Genomic DNA, 22,304 nt, shown 5'->3' with positions numbered 1-22,304 from the left:
TGGACTTTGTAGATAACAGTAGCGTCTGTTCGTGGTACTGCATATCGGTAACTCATAATTTATTCACGCCTGCCGTTTCGAACCGTGGCGTTGAAAAAGGCATAAATCGACATCCTGCACGTGTGTGTTGTCAATCAGGATTAGCAGAAAAAACACACACGTGCAGGGTGATCAGGAATAACAGCTGCGAGAATAGCAGAAAAAGAGAGAAAATGCAAAACGAAACCTAAACGACGCAAAAGTTTTACTGAAAAGCACGTGTTTAAGGACGGTGTTGAGTTTGTTGAGATTTTTTGTTGCTTCTCCTTCAAAGTAAAGACGTCCGAATTAGAATGCTGACGTAATTTCAGCTTCAGTGAGAAGGGTAGAGGAGAATGCTGAGCATGAATTGGGGTCATTTTCAGTGTTACTGCTTAAACAAACAAAGAAGGTTACGAGAAAATCACATTCCAGGTTTGTCGCATTATTCTATTAAGATAATGAGACGATGTGTTATAAACAGATCTTCATGCTGGTGGTTCGATTTTAATGGAAATATAATAATTGATTTGTAAATTTCGACCCAAGGTTAATGCTGACAATCCGACGATTTCAGTACTTCGACACCGGGTTGAAAAAAATATGAATTTAAAAAGTTCTGTAAAGAAAGCATTTGCAGAATGGAAAAGATAGAGTGGAAAATGTATTTTACCAAAACCGATGATGTCATATCACATGCAAATGAATGTAAGCGATGTTTGGTTTGTTAGAATTGTGGCAAGATGTACGTTTAATTTGTTCTGCTTGGTTTAGTGAATAATATTTTCCATCCATGATTCCTTTTAGGTTTATTTCACTTCACAACATCAAACGACACCGAGAGAGACATTGCAGGGGAGCCCAGTGGCGCGCGATGTAAGTAGATCGTGATTATCCTGTTTCGTATGTAGAACCGTCTTTGTTAAAACCAGTTTATTTTATATTTTTTGGATTGAATCTTGGGCAAAAATTTACCCTCAATTGTAATCCCTGAAAATACATAAAGCGACCCACGTGGGTATCACGTCTCACATGTTGTAAAATACTAATGTAAATTTCACCCTTAAGAATTTCAAACTTAAAGTCGCCGATTGTGGTTACTGCTGCGCCAAATTGTCAACAACATTTATCGACCATTTTTACCGAAACTCCAGGTTTCAATTTAGAAACATCACATCAAGTGTCCTGGAAGTCATATAATGTCCATTATTAGTCTCGGTATAAGGGGAAATGCTACAGTTAGGAGTTACATGGAGACATGAATACTGTCAGCATTGAACTGACGTAGTTTGTTGCTTTAATTTCGATGCTTTACTTTTTATTCCGACTAAGACATGAAATCACTCACCGGTTTCTTCAACAGTTTAATCTTCTCGGATAGATGTTTGGCACCAACGCTTGTCAGGCCGCATCCATCCAGATCCACATGTTCAATGTTGTGTATGCAGTCGGCCACGTAACCCGCACCATGGTCTTCTATATTGTTGTAGGAGAGGTTAAGTAGTTTCATCTGAATGAAATAACATCAATGTTAAACAAAGTGTGAATAACAACACAGATAAGTGATATCAAAAAAATCAGTTGAAAACACGAATCAAGCCAACAATAATTAATTTGCATTTTGCCAAAACCGATGATGTCATATCACATGCAAATGAGTGTAACCGATGTGCGGTTTGCGAGACCTGTGGCAAGATGTACGTTTAATTTGTTCGCGCTTGAGCGCATAAGCGCGCGATGTAAGTTGATCGTGATTTTCTTGTTTCCACTTTGTAAGACATTGGGGGCGTGGGCGCAGCGAAACGATTTCGCGTTTGCCCGTTGACGCCTGACAGTGCGACACCGGGTACCGACATCAGTAGTCGAATCCCAACGAGGTAAAGCTCCCGAGTTTTTCATTAACTTAGCGTGACTTCGACGTCGGACAACAGGATTCGGAACTCACTTCGCTACGTTGTGGACTTCTTTGAACCGAATCAAAGTCACATGTTTCCTGCATGCGAGGAAATGGAATTCATTGCCGGGCGATAAAGTGACGCGATGACTAATCTAGGCTTGTCAAAGACAAAAACGCGAAACACCCACATTAGCGGATCCGTTAAGCGTGAGCGACCTCGGGTAAGACAGTTTCCTTATTAACTGTATGTGAATGTTTTCATTGCATTTATCGCAGAAGTCCAAAATCCCCGCCTGCTTTGCGAAACACGATCGCTACCGACACAAGACTATATTCAGGCAATTTCGTGCAATGCCGTCCAACCTCTTATTCAAACCATGGCCGCTTGAGGATCTCGGTTTCTTTGATTTACTTCAGTCATTTGAAAGCTTTGAAACGAACACAAGGTGATCGCGCGATACGTTCGTGTATTTACACCGTGAATTTTACAGCGACCTTAACACAATCGATACAACGTGTTTATTTTCATCGAAACCCATCCCAAGGCATCGGGCGAACGGGAAATTACAACGCGTACTTTAGCGATTGATAAGGGGTAAGTGTGTTTTAAAGTACATCAAGAAAAGTAAGTCACCACGTTTTGCGAGTAAATTTGACCCGGCATGAAAACTGTGCGTTTAACCACGTGCGTGTTGTCAATCAGGGTCGACATTACACAACCTTTCGGCGTTGGAAAATTTGTAGCAAAAAGATTTTTTTCGAAAATTCGCGTTTGCCCGTTGACGCCTGACAGTGCGACACCGGGTACCGACATCAGTAGTCGAATCCCAACGAGGTAAAGCTCCCGAGTTTTTCATTAACTTAGCGTGACTTCGACGTCGGACAACAGGATTCGGAACTCACTTCGCTACGTTGTGGACTTCTTTGAACCGAATCAAAGTCACATGTTTCCTGCATGCGAGGAAATGGAATTCATTGCCGGGCGATAAAGTGACGCGATGACTAATCTAGGCTTGTCAAAGACAAAAACGCGAAACACCCACATTAGCGGATCCGTTAAGCGTGAGCGACCTCGGGTAAGACAGTTTCCTTATTAACTGTATGTGAATGTTTTCATTGCATTTATCGCAGAAGTCCAAAATCCCCGCCTGCTTTGCGAAACACGATCGCTACCGACACAAGACTATATTCAGGCAATTTCGTGCAATGCCGTCCAACCTCATATTCAAACCATGGCCGCTTGAGGATCTCGGTTTCTTTGATTTACTTCAGTCATTTGAAAGCTTTGAAACGAACACAAGGTGATCGCGCGATACGTTCGTGTATTTACACCGTGAATTTTACAGCGACCTTAACACAATCGATACAACGTGTTTATTTTCATCGAAACCCATCCCAAGGCATCGGGCGAACGGGAAATTACAACGCGTACTTTAGCGATTGATAAGGGGTAAGTGTGTTTTAAAGTACATCAAGAAAAGTAAGTCACCACGTTTTGCGAGTAAATTTGACCCGGCATGAAAACTGTGCGTTTAACCACGTGCGTGTTGTCAATCAGGGTCGACATTACACAACCTTTCGGCGTTGGAAAATTTGTAGCAAAAAGATTTTTTTCGAAAATTCGCTTCTTTGAGCTGCGAGAATAGAAGGAAAAATGAGGCAAAATGCATTGGAAACGAAACCAAAACGACGCAAATGTTTTGCTCAAAAGCGCGTGTTTAAGGACAGTGTTTAGTTTGTTGAGATTTTTTGTTGCTTCTCCTTTAAAGTAAAGACGTCCGAATTGGAATGCTGACGTAATTTCAGTTTCACTAAGAAGGGTAGAGGAGAATTGAGGTCATTTTCAGTGTTACTGCTTGAACAAACAAAGAAGTTTGGGAGAAAATCACATTCCAGATTTGTTGCATTATTTGTTCAAGATAATGAGACGATGTTTTATCAAGAGATCTTCATGCTGGTGGTTTGATTTTAATGGAAATATAATAATTGATTTGTAAATTTCGACCCAAGGTTAATGCTGACAATCCGATGATTTCAGTTCTTCGACACCGGGTTGAAAAACGATGAATTTTAAAAGTTCTGCAAAGAAAACATTTGCAGAATGGAAAAGAGTGAGTGGAAAATGTATTTTACCAAAACCGATGATGTCATATCACATGCAAATGAGTGTAACCTGTGGCGTGCTTCATGCTCTTTATTCGCAGTAAATCGAATGAATCGCAAGAAAAAGGCAACACGCACTGAAACTAACATCACCCGCGACGGTACATCCTTACAACATATTATGTCGCTACATTACTTCCCCCCAGAAGCGGGTTTTGCACTTTTTGGAGGTCGGCCTCTCTTTTTAGCCTTTGGTGTAAGAACTGGCTGTGTTGCATTAATAACGGCCGGCTTAAGGCGATCAATGGAGACTGTGTGCCGAGTTCCAGAAATATCTAACACAAAATATTTGTCGTTGCGCTTTACAACATGAAAAGCTCCCTGATATAGTGAATTTAAAGGAGGACAGTATCCATCTTTCCGAACAAACGCATACTCGCAAGTAAAAAGCAAATCATGAACAAAAGTACTATAAGTTCGATGGCGGGACATTGGTACAGGTAGAACACGGGAAACGGAACTGCGAAGCGTTTTAACAAATTGCGAGGGTTCAACGGCAGTGGTGGTGTGCGGAATGCAATCACCCGGTACAGCGATCGGTTCGCCATATACCAGCTCATCGCTGGAGGATTGAAGATCATCTTTCGGCATGGGTACACCCATGGCACCTGATCTATCCAATTTGAAGAGTTGAGTCTGGCCATTAAGGAACTCATTAAGTGCCAGTGAAAACGTTCCACAAGACCATTTGCCTGAGGGCTTAAAGGTGTTGTGCAGTTGCGCTTAATACCAATAACGTTGGTAACAGTCGCCCACAGATGCGATGTAAATTGCGAACCTCTATCGGAGGTAACTTGAGATGGAACGCCAAATCGGGCTATCCAATGGTGAACAAGAGCACGTGCGCACGTTTCTGTGGTAGCATCGGGCATAGGTATAGCCACAGGTCACCTAGTAAACCGATCAACGATTGTAAATAAGTTTTTGTTACCTTGGCATTGTGGAAGAGGCCCAACAATGTCAACGTTGATGTGTTGAAAACGGCATTCAGCTGTAGGATAATGCTTCAATGGTGCACGCGTGTGTCTGCCAACTTTTGCCTTCTGGCAAGCATAGCACAGCTGAGCCCATGTGAGAACTTGCTTATTCATGCAATGCCAGACAAATTTACTTGATACCAGCTTCTGTGTGGTTCGAACAATAGGATGCGACAACCCGTGAATCACGTCAAATACACGACGTTGCCATGGTTGTGGAATGATTGGTCGAGGGGAACCGGTTGACATGTCACATAAGAGCGTTAAACCGGGTTCAAACTTTATGTCTTGAAGCTTTAACTTGGTAAGCGCTGTGCGGTATACTTGTACTTATTGGCTTTGTTGAGCAGCAGCGAGGGCGTAATCAAGGTCAATATATGTTTGACCTGCAGAGGCAATGTACGACCGGGACAATGCATCTGCAACAACATTTTGTTTATGGCGTTGCTGTCGAGCAGAATGCGGTTACGACTGCTTATTCGGTGCGAATGTTAAAGGCTTGTGATCAGTGTACGCGGTGAACTTTCGACCTTCAAGAAAATATCGAAAGTGGCGAACAGAAAAATATGACGCCAAAAGCTCACATTCAAAAGTGCTGTACTTTGTTTCTGCGGGTCGCAGATGCTTGCTAAAGAAAGCCAACGGCTTCCAAATTCCATGGATTTGCTGCTCCAATACCGCGCCAATAGCTATATCCGACGCATCGATGGTTAATGCCGTTTGAGCCCGTGGTTGCGGGAAACGATGATAAAAATTAATCATACCAGCAAACTCTTGTAGGCCCTTTGGGGGCGGAAAACGTTGAATGGCTAAAACTTTGTCAGGAAGTGGCTGAGCACCTTTGCATTCAATTCAATGTTCCAGAAAATCAATTTGTGCTTTTCCGAAAACGCATTTATTCGCGTTAATGACAAGGCTGCAAGTCTTTGAAAAGTTGTTTGAGATGTGTGCGGTGAACCTTTAACGAGGAACTCGCAACCAGTATGTCATCTAGGTGAACAAAGGTGAAATCCAATGATTGACAAACAGAATCCATAAGGGCGAATCCATTTGAAAGTTCCAAGTGTCTCATGATGGAGGCTGTCATGGTAGGTAGCAGATCATTGCATATCTTAAAAGCTAGCAATAAACATGCGTGTACGATTTCATTGCGGATTTTGTAACATGCACTTTGCCGAAACTGATGAGGTCATAGCATATGAAAATAAATGTAACCGATGTGCGGTTTGTGGGGATTGTGGCAAGATGTTTAATTTGTTCTGCTTGATTTAGTGAATAATATTTTGCATCCATGATTGCATTTAGGTTTATTTCACTTCACGACATCAAACGACACCGAGAGAGACATTGCGGGGGAGCCCAATGGCGCGCGATGCGAGTTGATCGTGATTTTCCTGTTTCGTATGCAGAACCGTCTTTGATAAAACCAGTTTATTTTATAGTTTTTTGATTAAATCTTGGGCAAAAATTCACCCTCAATTGTAACCCCTGGAAATACATAAAGCGACCCACGTGGGTATCACGTCTCACATGTTGTAAAATACTAATGTATATTTCACCCTCAAGAATTTCAAACTTAAAGTCGCCGATTGTGGTTACTGCTGCGCCAAATTGTCAACAACATTTTTCGACCATTTTTACCGAAACTCCAGGTTTCAATTTAGAAACATCACATCAAGTGTCCTGGAAGTCATATAATGTCCATTATTAGTCTCGGTATAAGGGGAAATGTTACAGTTAGGAGTTACATGGAGACATGAATACTGTCAGCATTGAACTGACGTAGTTTGTTGCTTTAATTTCGATGCTTTACTTTTTTATTGCGACTCAGACATGAAATACTTACCGGTTTCTTTAACAGTTTAATCTTCTCGCATAGATGTTTGGCTCCAACGCTTGTCAGACCGCATCTCGTCAGATCCACTTGTTCAATGTTATGGATGCAGTCGGCCACGTAAACCGCACCACGGTCTTCTATATTGTTGCCCCAGAGCTTGAGCATCTTCATCTGAATGAATAAACATCAATGTTAAACAAAGTGTGAATAACAACACAGATAAGTGATATCAAAAAACAATCAGTTGAAAACACGAATCAAACAAACAATAATTAATTTGCATTTTGGCAAAACCGATGATGTCATATCACATGCAAATGAGTGTAACCGATGTGCGGTTTGCGAGACCTGTGGCAAGATGTACGTTTAATTTGTTCGCGCTTGAGCGCATAAGCGCGCGATGTAAGTTGATCGTGATTTTCCTGTTTCCTCTTTGTAACACATTGGGGGCGTGGGCGCAGCAAAACGATTTCGCGTTTGCCCGTTGACGCCTGACAGTGCGACACCGGGTACCGACATCAGTAGTCGAATCCCAACGAGGTAAAGCTCCCGAGTTTTTCATTAACTTAGCGTGACTTCGACGTCGGACAACACGATTCGGGACCCACTTCGCTACGATGTGGACTTCTTTGAACCAAATCAAAGTCACATGTTTCCTGCATGCGAGGAAATGGAATCCATTGCCGGGCGATAAAGTGACGCGATGACTAATCTAGGCTTGTCAAAGCCAATAACGCGAAACAGGACCACGTTAGCGGATGCGTTAAACGTGAGCGACTTCGGGTAAGACAGTTTCCTTATTAACTGTATTTGAATGTTTTCATTGCATTTATCACAGAACTCACACATCTCCGCCTGGTTTTCTAAACACGCTTGCGACCGACACAAGATTATATTCAGGCAATTTCGTGCAATGCCGTCCAACCTCATATTCAAACCATGGTCGCTTGAGGTTCTCGGTTCTTTGATTTACTTCAGTCATTTGAAATCTTTGAAACGAACACAAAGTGATCGCGCGATATGTTCGTGTATTTACATCGTGAATTTTACAGCGACCTTAACACAATCGATAAAACGTGTTTATTTTCATCTGAACCCATCCCAGGGCATCGGGCGAACGGGAAATTACAACGCGTACTTTAGCGATTGATGAGGGGTAAGTGTGTTTTAAAGTACATCAAGAAAAGTAAGTCACCACGTTTTGCGAGTAAATTTGACCCGGCATGAAAACTTTGCTTTTAACCACGTGCGTGTTGTCAATCAGGGTCGGCATTACACAACCTTTTGCGCTGGAAAATTTGTAGCAAAATGTGCGCTAATTAATCGCAAATTTCCTTTGCAATCAAGTCGATGTCCCAGAAAATCAATTTGCGTTTTTCCGAAAACGCATTTATTCACGTTAATGACAAGACTGCAAGTCGTTGAAAAGTTGTTTGAGATATGTGCGGTTTAACGAGGAACTCGCAACCAGTATGTCATCTAGGTAAACAAAGGTGAAATCCAATGATTGACAAACAGAATCCATCAGGGCGAATCCATTTGAAAGTTCCAAGTGTCTCACCACGGAGGCAGCCAGGGTACGTAGCAGATCATTGCATATCTTAAAAGCTGGCAATAAATATGCGTGTACGATTTCATTGCGGATTTTGTGGCAAGCACTTTGCCAAAACCGATGAGGACATATCATACACTGTAAACCAATTTGGGTAAAATTACAAAGGCAACTTTGGGTACAATGTTAACATACCCAAAGTTTTTGGGTAAAATGCTGCTTTTCCTTATGATTTATACCCAAAGGAAAGTTACCTAAATAATTATACCCAAAATTATTGGGCTTACTGTTGTTTACCCAAAAGTGTTTGGGTAAAGTGATGCTTGTACTGTACCCAAAAAAATTGGGTTATTTTTTTTTGTTTTATTTTACCATACATTATCAATTTTGCAAACAAGTCTGAACCTTACATCGTCGGTATGGTTTGCATACATGTCAGTTTAAGGGCTAGCTAGCTTATAAAGAAAGAATGACAAAAATTTCATTCATACGGCATAGCTACAAATCGCTTTACGCCGTTAGAACTGTTTGCACCACTCGCTGCTGCGAAATGTTTTTGACACCGGTTGATTACGTAATGCTGCGGTAGAATTAAAAATAGTTTATTTGTATTATACTCTTACTATGGTGTATTATCCTCATAATGAGCTCATAATAAATCTCAATCTTGTGAAAATAAACCACTTGAATTATCTGAATTTTATTGAAATCTGCTCGACGAAACAGATTTACCATTAAAACTATAAAAAAAATTCTAATTTACAATCCTTCAACCGTGTGAAGTACAAAAACTTTTTTAAAACAATTCTTGTGTTTCAAAATTATTTTTTTGAAGTTCAAACAATGTGCGCGTCACGCCTGACTGCTCGCTGAAAAGGGCGCCAAACTAACTTGCCTCCCCAGTTTTAGTTCTTTGAACTTCTTTGTCTCTACCTGTGCGAACGTGATTACCGAACGTTTGGGCGCTCCTTTTTCTTAATTACAGGTAGTGTTGTAAGCTGTTTCGTGTGTCATTTTGTGAGTTAATCAAAAAAAGTGAAAAAGACTTAGTATGGATTTAAGCATCCAGGGTTTAATTGATTTTGTCAAGACTACTCTGGAAGACGTCCCACAAGGGGAAGTTCTTCAAATAAATGCTGAAATTGAGAGTAAGTTGTACATATACTTCTTTAAACGTGAAAGAATTGCCAAAGCTTTGATAAATTTAACTTGGAAAAGGTAGGCTATAAGCTATATATATATATTTTGCAGACCATGCCGACATCTAAAGAACGAGGCGTTTAGATGCTTTCTTGGAGCAGTACAAATCAGCTCGTCTTGGACTAGGTGCAACAGATGGCAAGGTTAGAGTGAAGTATAACTTACCAAGTAATTCAATAACCATGCTTATTTATTTACATTTCACAGGCATTTTGGTACAAAAATATATCAGACCGACTAAATGTGCATGCTAAAAAACAGCGGAAGTGTCATGGGTACCCCTAAATCAAAAGAGCATATAACAACCCTTCTTTAAAGCGAAGAAAGGTTTCTCATCAATCAAATGAAGTACGTACACGGGGCGAAAACTTGTATGACGAGGCAATAGAAGTATGGATTTAAACATTTTAAAGCTTTGTTATGATTGATTTTTGACTTGATTATTTTAGATCCTGCTGCATGAATTTAAAAAAACAACTTTGCTGCGCAATAAGAAACTTATTGCAGAAAAAATGGAGGAAACATTTTGTGTCCGCAAAAACTTTGTTTTGGAAAATAATCCTTCTCTTATGACATTAATAAAAGAATGGCCAGCTTTAACTATGTACAACGAGGTATGTTAATTGTATTTTAATGTATTTTTGTCACATATACATCAAAGCCACATATTGACAAGTCAGAGCTCCACTGCTGATTCTTTAAATCTTCTTCTGACTTGCCAATTTGTAGCGGCTTTGAACCATAGCTTGACTGCGGTACTGTAAATTTATGGACTGAATTTAATGTAATTTCTATTTCTTGTAGTTGCTTCGTGAATTTAAAAGAAAACAAAATTTTACTGATGAAGCTGCTTTGAACAGCATTGCCAAAAACTTGTTTCAAACAAATATTAAATATTCTTCGGGAAAACCAAACAAAACATCCTATATGAAAAAAATATTGGACTTTTTGCCATTTGATGAGAATGATTGCTTTACTGGTAAGCCTGAAAAAACTATCACATAAAAATGTTACAAAATTTTTGTTTTTGTAGATGTTTACTTTATGGTTAGAAGATTACTTTTGTGTACTTAATCGAAGTCCAATACAAAACAGCAAGTCCAATACAAAACAGCAAGTTGCTAGATTTGTGCCCTGTAAGTATAAGCAATCATATTTCATATTTTCATGGAAAATTTTTGTTGTTGTTTGGGTCATTGGCCAGGTCATTAGTGTGAGGGCAATTTTTTTATTGACCTAATGTACTCATTTTATATCCACAAGACTAGCAAGGCTATTTGCTCCCAAAAAGTTATTCTGTGCATAATTATTTAAAATTGGGCATAGTGTAAAAAGTACAATTTAGGTATTGGAAAGCAGCATCCTTATTATTTAGCACAGGCCAATAGTAACTGAGTATGTAACTAAATTGTTTTACTATTTAGGCCAACACAACATTTGAAGATATCAGGGCCGACTTTGGAGATCGGCAACAAACTGTGTTGATTGTATATGGAGACATTTTATTGCCGCAAAAAATTACACTTTTTGCGGAGAAGAACCCTGTGCTCAGTGTGGACAGCATTTCTAAAGGCATCATAGCTTTATTTGCTGTGTATTATATTCTCAATTATCAATACTGCCCACATATTACCAAAACACTGCAATTTCTTCAAACATATCGGCTTAATATTCCTGAAAACTCAATGTATGATTCAGTGCGTGAGCTAAAACTTCAACTTGACAAAATAAGCCTGTAGTTGTTTGTGTTGACTGTAGTTATTTTAAATGTGTATGTTCTTTCCACAGAATGACAAGAAACAATAAATGTAATTCTTCGAAAAAACAAGCTGTGCAATGTCTATGATTAATGTGCAAAAAATGACACAGATTCTGGGTATAGTGAATTTAAACCCAAAATAGTGACCAGATAAAATTGGGTCGAGTGTGTTTCTACCCAAAGATTATTGGGTAAATCTATAGGGTAAGAAGATATTTAACCCAAAAATTTTTGGGTATGAATAACCCAAAAAATATTTTGGGTTTCCCAATGAACAGACCCAATTTTTTGGGGCTTTTTTGACCCAAACTGGTTGACAGTGTATGTAAATGAATGCAACCGATGTTTGGTTTGTGAGGATTGTGGCAAGATGTACGTTTAATTGATTCTGCTTGATTTAGTGAATAATATTTTCCATACATGACTGCATTTAGGTTTATTTCACTTCTCGACATCAAACGACACCGAGAGAGACATTGCAGGGGAGCCCAGTGGCGCTCGATGTAAGTTGATCGTGATTTTCCTGTTTCGTATGTAGAACCGTCTTTGTTAAAACCAGTTTATTTTATAGTTTTTTGATTAAATCTTGGGCAAAATTCACCCTCAATTGTAACCCCTGGAAATACATAAAGCGACCCACGTGGGTATCACGTCTCACATGTTGTAAAATACTAATGTAAATTTCACCCTCAAGAATTTCAAACTTAAAGTCGCCGATTGTGGTTACTGCTGCGCCAAATGGTCAACAACATTTTTCGACCATTTTTACCGAAACTCCAGGTTTTAATTTAGAAACATCACATTAAGTGTCCTGGGAGTCATATAATGTCCATTATTAGTCTCGGTATAAGGGGAAATGCTACATTTAGGAGTTACATGGAGACATGAATACTGTCAGCATTGAACTGACGTAGTTTGTTGCTTTAATTTCGGTGCTTTACTTTTTTATTCCAACTAAGACATGAAATCACTCACCGGTTTCTTTAACAATTTAATCTTCTCGGATAGATGTTTGGCACCAGCGCTTGTCAGGCGGCATCCATGCAGTTCCACTTGTTCAATGGTGTGGATGCAGTCGGCCACGTAAACCGCACCATGGTCTTCTGTATCGTTGTAGGAGAGTTTGAGCTTCTTCAGCTGAAAAAAATAATATCAATGTTAAACAAAGTGTGAATAACAACACAGATAAGTGATATCAAAAACAATAAGTTGAAAACATGAATCAAACAAGTAATAATTAATTTGCATTTTGGCAAAACCGATGATGTCATATCACATGCGAATGAGTGTAACCGATGTGCGGTTTGCGAGACCTGTGGCAAGATGTACGTTTAATTTGTTCGCGCTTGAGCGCATAAGCGCGCGATGTAAGTTGATCGTGATTTTCCTGTTTCCTCTTTGTAACACATTGGGGGCGTGGGTGCAGCGAAACGATTTCGCGTTTGCCCGTTGACGCCTGACAGTGCGACACCGGGTACCGACATCAGTAGTCGAATCCCAACGAGGTAAAGCTCCCGGGTTTTTCATTAACGTAGCGTGACTTCATCTTCGGACAACACGATTCGGGACCCACTTCGCTACGTTGTGGACTTCTTTGAACCGAATCAAAGTCACATGTTTCCTGCATGCGGGGCAATCGAATCCAATACCGGGCGATAAAGTGAAGCGATGACTAATCTAGGCTTGTCAAAGCCAAAAACGCGAAACAGGACCACGTTAGCGGATGCGTTAAGCGTGAGCGACCTCGTGTAAGACAGTTTCCTTATTAACTGTAATTGAATGTTTTTATTGCATTTATCACAGAAGTCCAAAATCTCCGCCTGCTTTGCGAAACACGATCGCGACCGACACAAGATTATATTCAGGCAATTTCGTGCAATGCCGTCCAACCTCATATTGAAACCATGGCCGCTAGAGGTTCTCGGTTTCTTTGATTTACTTCAGTCATTTGAAATCTTTGAAACGAACACAAAGTGATCGCGCGGTACATTCGTGTATTTACATCGTGACTTTTACAGCGACCTTAACACAATCGATACAACGTGTTTATTTTCATTTGAACCCATCCAGGGCATCGGGCGAACGGGAAATTACAACGCGTACTTTGGCGATTGATGAGGGATAAGTATGTTTTGAAGTACATCAAGAAAAGTAAGTCACCACATTTTGCGGGTGTATTTGACCCGGCATGAAAACTTTGCTTTTAACCACGTGCGTGTTGTCAATCAGGGTCGACATTACACAACCTTTTGCGTTAGAAAATTTGTAACAAATATAAATTTTTCGAAAATTCGCTTCTTTGAGTTACGTGCGATTTACGCCGTCTCTTTGCAAGAAGTTTGCAAGGCTGTGAGAATAGAAGGAAAAATGAGGCAAAATGCATAGAAAACGAAACCAAAACGACGCAAATGTTTTGCTCAAAAGCGCGTGTTTAAAGACAGTGTTGAGTTTCTTAAGATTTTTTGTTGCTTCTCCTTCAAAGTGAAGACGTCCGAATTGGAATGCTGACGTAATTTCAACTTCAGTGAGAAGGGTTGAGGAGAATGCTGAGTATGAATTAGGGTCATTTTCAGTCTTACTGCTTAAACAAACAATGACGTTTGGGAGAAAATCACATTCCAGGTTTGTTAGATTATTTGTTCAAGATAATGAGACGATGTGTTATCAAGAGATCTTCATGCTGGTGGTTTGATTTTAATGAAAATATAATAATTGATTTGTAAATTTCGACCCAAGGTTAATGCTGACAATCCGACGATTGCAAAGCTTCGACACCGGATTGAAAAACAATGAATTTAAAAAGTTCTGCAAAGAAAGCATTTGCAGAATGGAAAAGAGAGAGTGGAAAATGTATTTTACCAAAACCGATGATGTCATATCACATGCAAATGAGTGTAACCTGTGGCGTGCTTCATGCTCTTTATTCGCAGTGAATCGAATGATGCGAACATGCCGTGACACATGACACGTGAGAGAATCGCAAGAAAAAGGCAACATGCACTGAAAATAACGCAACCCGCGATGGTACATCTTTGCAATATATTATGTCGCTACATTACTCCCTCCAGAAGCGGGTTTTGTACTTTTTGGAGGTCGACCTCTTTTTTTTAGCCTTTGGTGTGTAAGAACTGGCTGTGTTGCATCAATAAAGGCCGGCTTAAGGCGATCATTGGAGACTGTTTGCCGAGTTCCAGAAATATCTAACACAAAATATTTGTCAATGCGCTTCACAACATGAAAAAGTCCCTGAAATGGTGAATTTAAAGGAGGACGGTATCCATCTTTCCGAACAAACACATACTCGCAAGAAAAAAGCAAATCAGGAACAAAAGTAAGATAAGTTACATGGCGGGACATTGGTAAAGGTAGAACACGGGAAACGGAACTGCGAAGCGTTTTAACAAATTGCGAGGGTTCAACGGCAGTGGTGGTGTGCAGAATGCAATCACCCGGCACAGCGATCGGTTCGCCATATACCAGCTCAGCGCTGGAGGATTGAAGATCATCTTTCGGCATGGCCCTGATTCCCAGCAACATCCATGGCACCTCATCTATCCAATTTGAAGAGTTGAGTCTGGCCATTAAGGAACTTATTAAGTGCCAGTGAAAACGTTCCACAAGACCATTTGCCTGAGGGCGGAAAGCTGTTGTGCAGTTGCGCTTAATACCAATAACATTGGTAACAGTCGCCCACAGATGCGATGTAAATTGCGAACCTCTATCGGAGGTAACTTGAGATGGAACGCCAAATCGGGCTATCCAGTGGTGAATAAGAGCACGTGCGCAAGTTTCTGTTGTAGCATCGGGCATAGGTATAGCCCCAGGCCACCTAGTAAACCGATCAACGATTGTAAATATGTATTTGTTACCTTGACATTGTGGAAGAGGCCCAACAATGTCAACGTTGATGTGTTGAAAACGGCTTGCAACTGTACTATAATGCTTCAATGGTGCACGCGTGTGTCTGCCAACTTTTGCCTTCTGGCAAGCATTGCACAATTGAGCCCATGTGCGAACTTGCTTATTCATGCCATGCCAGACAAATTTACTTGATACTAGCTTCTGTGTGGTTCGAACAGAAGGATGCGCCAACCCGTGAATCACGTCAAATACACGACGTTGCCATGGTTGTGGAATGATTGGTCGAGGGGAACCGGTTGACATGTCACATAAGAGCGTTAAACCGGGTTCAAACTTTATGTCTTCAAGCTTTAACTTGGTAAGCGCTGTGCGGTATACTTGTACTTATTGGCTTTGTTGAGCAGCAGCGAGGGCGTTGTAATCAAGGTCAATATGTGCATGGTCTGCAGAGGCAATGTACGACCGGGACAATGCATCTGAAACAACATTTTGTTTATGGCGTTGCTGTCGAGCAGAATGCGGTTACGACTGCTTCTTCGGTGCGAATGTTAAAGGCTTGTGATCAGTGTACGCGGTGAACGTTCGACCTTCAAGAAAATATCGAACGTGGCGAACAGAAAAATATGACGCCAAAATCTCACGATCAAAACAGCTGTACTTTGTTTCTGCGGGTCGCATATGCTTGCTAAAGAAAGCCAACGGCTTCCAAATTCCATTGATTTGCTGCTCCAATACCGCGCCAATAGCTTTATCCGACGCATCGATGGTTAATGCCGTTGGAGCCCGTGGTTGCGAATGGCACAAAATGGTTGCACGTTGCAGAGCCATTTTTGCGTTTTTAAAGGAGGCATTTAATTCAGGTGTCCACTGCAGCTGTAAATTTTCAGCAGAAAATTGTTTATAGATTTGGGACATGATTTTAGCAGCCGCAAGAAAGAAACGATGATAAAAATTAATCATACCAGCAAACTCTTGTAGGCCCTTAATCGTAGTTGGGGGCGGAAAACGTTGAATGGCTAAAACTTTGTCAGGAATTGGCTGAGCACCTTTGCATTCAATTCAATGTCCCAGAAAATCAATTTGTGCTTTTCCGAAAACGCATTTATTCACGTTAATGACAAGGCTGCAATCGTTGAAAAGTTGTTTGAGATGTGTGCGGTTTAACGAGGAACTCGCAACCAGTATGTCATCTACGTGAACAAAGGTGAAATCTAATGATTGACAAACAGAATCCATCAGGGCGAATCCATTTGAAAGTTCCAAGTGTCTCATGATGGAGGCTGTCATGGTAAGTAGCAGATCATTGCATATCTTAAAAGCTGGCAATAAACATGCGTGTACGATTTCATTGCGGATTTTGTAACATGCACTTTGCCAAAACTGATGAGGTCATAGCATATGAAAATAAATGTAACCGATGTTCGGTTTGTGGGGATTGTGGCAAGATGTTTAATTTGTTCAGCTTGATTTAGTGAATAATATTTTGTATCCATGATTGCATTTAGGTTTATTTCACTTCACGACATCAAACGACACCGAGAGAGACATTGCGGGGGAGCCCAGTGGCGCGCAATGTTAGTTGATCTTGATTTTCCTGTTTCGTATGTAGAACCGTCTTTGATAAAACCAGTTTATTTTATAGTTTTTTGATTAAATCTTGGGCAAAAATTCACCCTCAATTGTAACCCCTGGAAATACATAAAGCGAACCACGTGGGTATCACGTCTCACATGTTGCAAAATACTAATGTAAATTTCACCCTCAAGAATTTCAAACTTAAAGATTGTGGTTACTGCTGCGCCAAATTGTCAACAACATTTTTCGACCATTTTTACCGAAACTCCAGGTTTCAATTTAGAAACATCACATCAAGTGTCCTGGGATTCATATAATGTCCATTATTAGTCTCGGTATAAGGGAAAATGCTACAGTTAGGAGTTACATGGAGACATGAATACTGTCAGCATTGAACTGACGTAGTTTGTTGCTTTAATTTCGATGCTTTACTTTTTTATTCCGACTAAGACATGAAATCACTCACCGGTGTCTTCAACAGTTTAATCTTCTCGAATAGATGTTTGGCACCAACGCTTGTCAGGCCGCATTCACCCAGATACACTTGTTCAATGTTATGGATGCAGTCGACCACGTAAACCGCCCCACGGTCTTCTATATTGTTGCCCCAGAGCTTGAGCATCTTCAGCTGAAAAAAATCATATCAATGTTAAACAAAGTGTGAATAACAACACAGATAAGTGATATCAAAAAACAATAAGTTGAAAACCCCAATTTAAACAAACAATAATTAATTTGCATTTTGCCAAACCGATGACGTCATATCACATGCAAATGAGTGTAACCGATGTGCGGTTTGCGAGACCTGTGGCAAGATGTACGTTTAATTTGTTCGCGCTTGAGCGCATAAGCGCGCGATGTAAGTTGATCGTGATTTTCCTGTTTCCTCTTTGTAACACATTGGGGGCGTGGGCGCAGCGAAACGATTTCGCGTTTGCCCGTTGACGCCTGACAGTGCGACACCGGGTAACGACATCAGTAGTCGAATCCAAACGAGGTAAAGCTCCCTAGTTTTTCATTAACTTAGCGTGACTTCGACGTCGGACAACACGATTCGGGACCCACTTCGCTACGATGTGGACTTCTTTGAACCGAATCAAAGTCACGTGTTTCCTGCATGCGAGGAAATGGAATCCATTACCGGGCGATAAAGTGAAGCGATGACTAATCTAGGCTTGTCAAAGCCAAAAACGCGAAACAGGACCAAGTTAGCGGATGCGTTAAACGTGAGCGACTTCGGGTAAGACAGTTTCCTTATTAACTGTATTTGAATGTTTTCATTGCATTTATCAGAGAACTCACACATCTCCGCCTGGTTTGCTAAACACGCTTGCGACCGACACAAGATTATATTCAGGCAATTTCGGGCAATGCCGTCCAACCTCATATTCAAACCGTGGCCGCGTGAGGTTCTCGGATTCTTTGATTTACTTCAGTCATTTGAAAGCTTTAAATCGAACACAAAGTGATCGCGCGGTACATTCGTGTATTTACATCGTGAATTTTACAGCGACCTTAACACAATCGATACAACGTGTTTATTTTCATCTGAACCCATCCCAGGGCAGCGGGCGAACGGGAAATTACAACGCGTACTTTAGCGATTGATGAGGGGTAAGTGTGTTTTAAAGTACATCAAGAAAAGTAAGTCACCACGTTTTGCGAGTAAATTTGACCCGGCATGAAAACTGTGCGTTTAACCACGTGAGTGTTGTCAATCAGGGTCGACATTACACAACGTTTTGCGCTGGAAAATTTCTAGCAAAATGTGCGCTAATTAATCGCAAACTTCCTTTGCAATCAAGTCGATGTCCCAGAAAATCAATTTGCGTTTGTCCGAAAACGCATTTATTCACGTTAAGAACAAGGCCATTGTCTGCAAGTCGTTGAAAAGTTGTTTGAGATATGTGCGGTTTAACGAGGAACTCGCAACCAGTATCTCATCTAGGTAAACAAAGGTGAAATCCAATGATTGACAAACAGAATCCATCAGGGCGAATCCATTTGAAAGTTCCAAGTGTCTCATCATGCAGGCTGTCATGGTACGTAGCAGATCATTGCATATCTTAAAAGCTGGCAATAAACATGCGTGTACGATTTCATTGCGGATTTTGTGGCAAGCACTTTGCCAAAACCGATGAGGACATATCATATGTAAATGAATGCAACCGATGTTTGGTTTGTGAGGATTGTGGCAAGATGTACGTTTAATTTATTCTGCTTGATTTAGTGAATAATATTTTCCATACATGACTGCATTTAGGTTTATTTCACTTCTCGACATCAAACGACACCGAGAGAGACATTGCAGGGGAGCCCAGTGGCGCTCGATGTAAGTTGATCGTGATTTTACTGTTTCGTATGTAGAACCGTCTTTGTTAAAACCAGTTTATTTTATAGTTTTTTGATTAAATCTTTAGCAAAATTCACCCTCAATTGTAACCCCTGGAAATACATAAAGCGACCCACGTGGGTATCACGTCTCACATGTTGTAAAATACTAATGTAAATTTCACCCTCAAGAATTTCAAACTTAAAGTCGCCAATTGTGGTTACTGCTGCGCCAAATTGTCAAAAACATTTTTCGACCATTTTTACCGAAACTCCAGGTTTCAATTCAGAAACATCACATTAAGTGTCCTGGGAGTCATATAATGTCCATTATTAGTCTGGGTATAAGTGGAAATACTACAGTTAGGAGTTACATGGAGACATGAATACTGTCAGCATTGAACTGACGTAGTTTGTTGATTTAATTTCGATGCTTTACATTTTTATTCCGACTAAGACATGAAATCACTCACCGGTTTCTTCAACAGTTTAATCTTCTCGAGTAGATGTTTGGCACCAACGCTTGTCAGGCCGCATTCACGCAGATCCACTTGTTCAATGTTTTGAATGCAGTCGCCCACGTAAACCGCACCACGGTCTTCTATATTGTTGCCCGAGAGGTTGAGCATCTTCAGCTGAATGAAATAATATCAATGTTAAACAAAGTGTGAATAACAACACAGATAAGTGATATCAAAAAACAATAAGTTGAAAACACGAATCAAACAAGTAATAATTAATTTGCATTTTGGCAAAACCGATGATGTCATATCACATGCAAATGAGTGTAACCGATGTGCGGTTTGCAAGACCTGTGGCAAGATGTACGTTTAATTTGTTTGCGCTTGAGCGCATAAGCGCGTGATGTAAGTTGATCGTGATTTTCCTGTTTCCTCTTTGTAACACATTGGTGGCGTGGACGCAGCGAAACGATTTCGCGTTTGCCCGTTGACGCCTGACAGTGCGACACCGGGTACCGACATCAGTAATCGAATCCCAACGAGGTAAAGCTCCCGAGTTTTTCATTAACTTAGCGTGACTTCGACGTCGGACAACACGATTCGGGACCCACTTCGCTACGTTGTGGATTTCTATGAACCGAATCAAAGTCACATGTTTCCTGCATGCGAGGAAATGGAATCCATTGCCGGGCGATAAAGTGACGCGATGACTAATCTAGGCTTGTCAAAGCCAAAAACGCGAAACAGGACCACGTTAGCGGATGCGTTGAGCGTGAGCAACCTCGGGTAAGACAGTTTCCTTATTAACTGTATTTGAATGTTTTCATTGCATTTATCGCAGAAGTCCAAAATCTCCGCCTGCTTTGCGAAACACGATCACGACCGACGCAAGATTATATTCAGGCAATTTCGTGCAATGCCGTCCAACCTCATATTCAAACCGTGGCCGCTTGAGGATCTCGGTTTCTTTGATTTACTTCAGTCATTTGAAATCTTTGAAACGAACACAAAGTGATCGCGCGATACGTTCGTGTATTTACACCGTGAATTTTACAGCAACCTTAACACAATCGATACAACGTGTTTATTTTCATCGCAACCCACCCCAGGGCATCGGGCGAACGGGAAATTACAACGCGTACTTTAGCGATTGATGAGGGTTCAGTGCGTTTTGAAGTACATCAAGAAAAGTAAGGCACCACGTATTGCGAGTAAATTTGACCCGGCATGAAAACTGTGCGTTTAACCACGTGCGTGTTGTCAATCAGGGTCGACATTACACAACGTTTGGCGTTGGAAAATTTGTAGCAAAAAGAATTTTTTCGAAAATTCGCTTCTTTGAGTTAGGTGCGATTTACGTCGTCTCTTTGCAAGAAGTTCGCAAGGCTGCCAGAATAGAAGGAAAAATGAGGCAAAATGCATAGGAAACGAAACCAAAACGACGCAAATGTTTTGCTCAAAAGCGCGTGTTAAGGACAGTGTTGAGTTTGTTGAGATTGTTTGTTGCTTCTCCTTCAGGGTAAAGACGTCCGAATTGGAATGCTGACGTAATTTCAGCTTCATTAAGAAGGGTAGAGGAGAATGCTGAGCATGAATTTAGGTCATTTTCAGTGTTACTGCTTAAACAAACAAAGAAGGTTATGGGAAAATCACATTCCAGGTTTGTTAGATTATTTGTTCAAGATAATGAGACGATGTGTTATCAAGAGATCTTCATGCTGGTGGTTTGATTTTAATGGAAATATAATAATTGATTTGTAAATTTCGACCCAAGGTTAATGCTGACAATCCGACGATTTCAGTACTTCGACACAGGGTTGAAAAAAATATGAATTTAAAAAGTTCTGCAAAGAAAACATTTGCAGAATGGAAAAGAGAGGGTGGAAAATGTATTTTACCAAAACCGATGATGTCATATCACATGCAAATGAGTGTAACCTGTGACGTGATTGCTCTTTATTCGTAGTAAATCGAATGATGCGAACATGGCGTGACAAGTGACACGTGAGAGAATCGGAAGAAAAAGGCAACACGCACTGAAAATAACGCAACCCGCGACGGTACATCCATACAACATATTATGTCGCTACATTACTCCCCCCCAGAAGCGGGTTTTCTACCTTTTGGAGGTTGGCCTCTCTTTTTAGCCTTTGGTGTAAGAACTGGCTGTGTTGCATCAATAAAGGCCGGCTTAAGGCGATCAATGGAGACTGTTTGCTGAGTTCCAGAAATATCTAACACAAAAAATTTGTCGTTGCGCTTTACAACATGTAATGGTCCCTGATATGGAGAATTTAAAGGAGGACGGTATCCATCTTTCCGAACAAACACATACTCGCAAGTAAAAAGCAAATCAGGAACAAAAGTACGATAAGTTCGATGGCGGGACATTGGTACAGGTAGAACACGGGAAACGGAACTGCGAAGCGATTTGAGAAATTGCGGGGGTTCAACGGCAGTGGTGGTGTGCGGAATGCAATCACCCGGTACAGCGATCGGTTCGCCATATACCAGCTCACCGCTGGAGGATTAAAGATCATCTTTCGGCATGGCCCTGATTCCCAGCAACACCCATGGCACCTCATCTATCCTATTTGAAGAGTTGAGTCTGACCATTAAGGAACTTTTTGAGTGTCGGTGAAAACGTTTCACAAGACCATTTGCCTGAGGGTG

General features: G+C 40.8%; 1 pseudogene; it reads right to left on the bottom strand.

Moving 5' to 3' along the window:
• The window catches only part of LOC145906399 (NACHT, LRR and PYD domains-containing protein 3-like), a 31,962-nt pseudogene that overhangs the window by 3,127 nt on the left and 6,531 nt on the right, over window positions 1-22,304 (bottom strand).

This window comes from Ascidia mentula, chromosome 6 (genome assembly GCF_947561715.1).
Source record: "Ascidia mentula chromosome 6, kaAscMent1.1, whole genome shotgun sequence".
Lineage (NCBI taxonomy): Eukaryota > Metazoa > Chordata > Ascidiacea > Phlebobranchia > Ascidiidae > Ascidia > Ascidia mentula.
This window is presented reverse-complemented; position numbering and strand designations above follow the sequence as displayed.